This window comes from Saimiri boliviensis, chromosome 1, assembly GCF_048565385.1.
Source record: "Saimiri boliviensis isolate mSaiBol1 chromosome 1, mSaiBol1.pri, whole genome shotgun sequence".
Classification (NCBI taxonomy): Eukaryota; Metazoa; Chordata; class Mammalia; order Primates; family Cebidae; genus Saimiri; species Saimiri boliviensis.
In genome coordinates this window covers 251,967,989-251,972,627 of record NC_133449.1, presented here as the reverse complement: position 1 = coordinate 251,972,627, position 4,639 = coordinate 251,967,989, and the positions used below count along the sequence as shown (strand labels likewise).

Sequence of the window (4,639 nt, the reverse complement as noted above, 5' to 3'; positions counted from 1 at the left end):
GGCAGTAGAAGGAAAACCAGGAAAAGATGTCCTTTTAATTTTACTTTTTTCAAAACGTCTTCAAGATAACTTTAATTTTTATGAAATAATTTAAAGGAAAAGTAGCGGGTTTGTTGAAGAAAACCAGAAATATATTTTTTAAGGTCATTGACCGCGAAACTATTACTTTGTTTCAAAGATCATGGAAAACGTATTTATCTCTTTTTGGTCTTACCTAAACCAGTGTGGACCCTTAACTGCTGGACAGTCTCAGCAAACACACACACTGTTGAGACTTACTGAGTGACTCAGTGTTGGCTAGAATTGTCTGTGGGCTGGAAGGAAAGAGGGAAGGAAGGATGGATGGAGGAGTGACATACGGCAACAGGGATCAGGCCATTTCCCACACCTCTCCCAAACTCCAAAGGCAATGATTGCATTGGAGGGTCAGCTAAACACAAAGGAAAGTGAAGAAAGAAGTTTGAATATTTTTCTGTTTCCAAAAAAGCAGACTTTCCGCTTTTGAGCGTTCTACAGAATAATTTTAATGCTCTATGTTTCCTACTTTGTGGAAATTTTCTCTATGGCACGACTACTCTAAATCATGCAAATTTCCTCATATCAGACTTATTTTTCTCTATAACTGGTTCCTCAGCAAGCCTGAGCTTTATCTATATATCGGATATGCACCCCATCTCCACAAACCGCCATTCAATTGCAACTCTAAATCCTAAAGTGCTCAGAGTCAATATAATGCACTGACAATTCATAGATCTGATGGAGCAATTTCATTGCATAAACCTAAAAAGTAAACCATCTCATACGTTTGAGAGGATGGGGAAGAGACTGGTCTATATTTCCACTAAGGTAGCCAAAAAAAAATTAACATGAAGGGACAAGGGGAGAGGAACTGGCAAGAGTTCGGGCAGTACTTTGAAGGAAGATGTACTCATTATCATACAGATTATACATGGCAGCGGATTGACTGAGGATTCACTGGGACATCTTCAGAAAGGAAGTAATGTGTTTCAACACCACTGTAGTGTTCAAATAGACTTCTTTTCTTCTCACTAGTAGGAAAAGTTAGGAGGCACTCCTAGGAATAATAAAGGACGCTAGCTGGGGACAGTCATGATGCATGAAGAAGGGACACATATTTTTGAGGCAGCAGAAATAAACATCATTGTCCTTCCCAGAGGACAGTAAGAATTATTCAAGGTAGGCCGGGCGCGGTGGCTCAAGCCTGTAATCCCAGCACTTTGGGAGGCCGAGGCGGGTGGATCACGAGGTCGAGAGATCAAGACCAACCTGGTCAACATGGTGAAACCCCGTCTCTACTAAAAATACAAAAAATTAGCTGGGCATGGTGGTGCGTGCCTGTAGTCCCAGCTACTCAGGAGGCTGAGGCAGGAGAATTGCCTGAACCCAGGAGGCGGAGGTTGCGGTGAGCCGAGATCGCGCCATTGCACTCCAGCCTGGGTAACAAGAGCGAAACTCCGTCTCAGAAAAAAAAAAAAAAGAATTATTCAAGGTAACCACCAAGTCTGGAAACCAGGCAGGTCTTTTAACAAATGGTTTATTGATATTAGGTTGTAATGAATGACAAAATATTAGTATTTAATTCTAGACTTTATGGCCACTCCATAAGATGAATCTTGGGAACAGAAAAAAATAAATAAATAAAGATTTGTTTTCCCGTAATCGTAAAGCTGTTATACTCAGTCCAGGCACAGCTAGTACAACCATCTGCTCAATCCCACAGGCTCCGTTCTCTTTGCCACCTATATATAATATGTTTGAGTCACTCACAGGAGTGAAACACTGTCAGCATCAACAGTTAGCAGCATTTTCAAATTACATTTTATTGTCCTGACTAGAAACCTTAACTATTCAATTAGTCCAATAATTCCAAATGGTCTTATTACTTGTATATATAAGATACGATCTTACGACATTTATGTAGCTAAATACTTATACTTCCCATTTTTTTTAGGATTCCCAAAAGAATTATAGGGGTTTAATTTTGTTCATGATAAAAGAAAAGAACAGTGTCAATCCACGAGAGTCAGACCAGCAGTTTAATAAGTTCCTCTTCAGAGACAAGATCTTCTTCATAGCTCAGTTCTGGTGCGTAAAGAGATTCAATACAACCCCCTCACTCTCAGTTCTTAAAAGAATTTGAGAGGGATAAGAACAATAACAACCTGCTTTGTTTAATAGTCTAAGAGTGAAAACAGATGTCAAAAAATATATACAATCTAAAAAAAAAATAGAAGCCAGATGCTTTCATCCCAGGATGTCTGAAAAGGAGAGACTCTATAGAGCACAGATGCAGAAAAGGAGTTACTCCCACCCGAAAAAAAATGAACTGTGGACACAGTCACACAAGACCAGAGAAACAACCACCGAGAGTAAGTAGCTTCAATTTCACTGTCACCAGGAGGGCACACAGCAGACAACCTGGGACAAAATCTGGGCTAGAGCCCTTAGTGGACTCAGGCTTCCAGGTGCTGTGGTTCAATAGTCCTTGTGGAGATGGGAGAACCAGAAACCATCACCGTCATGTGTAAAAAAGGGATGCCACAGCAACAACACAGCTGTCAAAAGTCAGCTGGAGCTGAAGTTACACCCCATTTGAAATCCGCACTGTACTTGCTCTCCTGTGAAGGGCTTGAGAGTGCAGAGACACGTTAAATGTGTAGGTGACCTTCCTTTTGAAAGGCAAAGCAGGGCCTCTTTGTGAACTCTTTCTACTCATTTGTTTTCCTATTAGTTCACCATTTCAACTAGAAAAGATGCTGCAAGCTACCTCAGCTAGCTTCTAATTTGGACACAGCACCAATATTACACACACAATTGAATGAATGACCGCATCTTCCTGGTTCCTCCATTGGGCAGGGTTAATACGCTTCTTTGGATTGAATAGGTGTAATCTTGTTTGAGAAAAGTGTGTAAACATAGGGCCAGATTTTGTTCGTCTCCGTCCCAGAAAATTGGTGGAGAAGTCCTCGGCTCCTGTATAATCCAGTGGCTGGCTTTGCCACATCCTTGTACTGTCTTAGCCTGGCAGCAACTGCTTCAGGTTTATCATCCTCCTGCTGGACTAATGGTTCACCAGTGACGTCATCAATCCCACCTACATGAGGTGGATTGAAGTCCAGGTTTTATGCCCTTCTGCTAGGAGGGTGAATGCAATGGCAGCTGAGATGATTTTTAAGTGTTTCAAATGGAATGTTCAAACTGATCACTAAATCCACTTCACAGATTCTGTCCAGGGCTTTGGCTTGTCCTAATGTCCTAGGAAAACCATCAAGGAGTCAGTGCTGGCCACGCCTATTCTCCAACTCGGACATCATTAGGCATGTGATCACATGGTCTGGAACCAAAAGACTTTTCTCTATACACCACTTTGCCATCTCACCAACTTCGGTGTAGGGCTTGAGGTTCTACGGCAAGAAGTGGCCGTTGGAGAGATGCTGGAGGGCAAAGTTCTGGGCGATCCTCTGGCACACGGTGCCCTTGCCAGAGCCGGGGGGCCGAGGATAACGGCGCTCAGGAGTTGGGAAGCCACTGCCTTCGCGAGGAGGGGGCGGTCAAATGCGCAGCCCGGGAGGGAACCCGGGAATTTTGTTTTTCCTCTCCCCTACCTCTGGCACCCTCTGCTTGCACTTTTGCTGCTGTTGTTGTTCTTTTGTTTTGAGACGGAGTTTTACTTTTGTTGCCCAGGCTGGAGTGCAACAACATGATCTCGGCTCACTGCAACCTCCACCTCCCGGGTTCGAGTGATTCTCCTGCCTCAGCCTCCCGAGTAGCTGGGACTACAGGCACCCACCACCAGGCCTGGCTATTTTTTGTATTTTTAGTAGACACGGGGTTTCACCATGTTGGCCAGGCTGATCTCTAACTCCTGACCTCAAGTGATCTGCCAGCCTCGGCCTTCCAAACTACTGGGATTGCAGGCATGAGCCACCGCGCCCGGCCCTAAAACGGCATTTTAAACAAGATCCCAGGTGATTCCTATGCACATTAACTCTGGAGAAGCACTCATCTAGAAATGTCCCAAATCTCCCTAATGAGAATAATCACCCAGATGCTTGTTAAGTATGTAGATTATCCAGCATATTTCTTAGACTTTCTGATTCATTAAATCTGGTACAGTAATTTGAAAAATTACTCTGGGTTAGTCTCATACAACAGGTCCTTGAAGAACCTCACTTCATTATAATGTTGATGAGAAAAAAAAATGGACACCCAGCTGGGGCCACTGCCTGTGTGGAGTTTGCATGTTCTTCCCATATATGCCAGCGTTTTCTCTGGGTGCTCCAGTTTCCTCCCATATCAAAATTGTCCACATGAGGGGAAGGGGCATGCCTCTACATGGTCGCAGTCTGAGAGAGTTTGGGTGTGTGTTTGAATGTGCCCTGTGATGGGATGACATTCTGTCAAGGGCTGGTTCCTGCCTTGCACCCTGAACTGACAAGACAGGCAGTAACCCTGAACTGATCAGAAATGATCAGAACTTGACTCTTCTTTATATCCATTAACCTATGGTAAAATTGGTTTTGCTGTATGTCACTTTGCTTAAAGTCACAGTTTCCAAGAACCTACTGGTGACATTGAGGACTTTGTATCTGGGGAACACTACTCTCAAAAATAATCA

At 43.5% G+C, this 4,639-nt stretch overlaps 1 pseudogene; it reads right to left on the bottom strand.

Moving 5' to 3' along the window:
- Positions 1-2,879: 2,879 nt before the first annotated feature.
- On the bottom strand, positions 2,880-3,395 carry LOC101034394 (adenylate kinase 4, mitochondrial pseudogene; annotated as a pseudogene).
- Between the last annotated feature and the right edge of the window lie 1,244 nt (positions 3,396-4,639).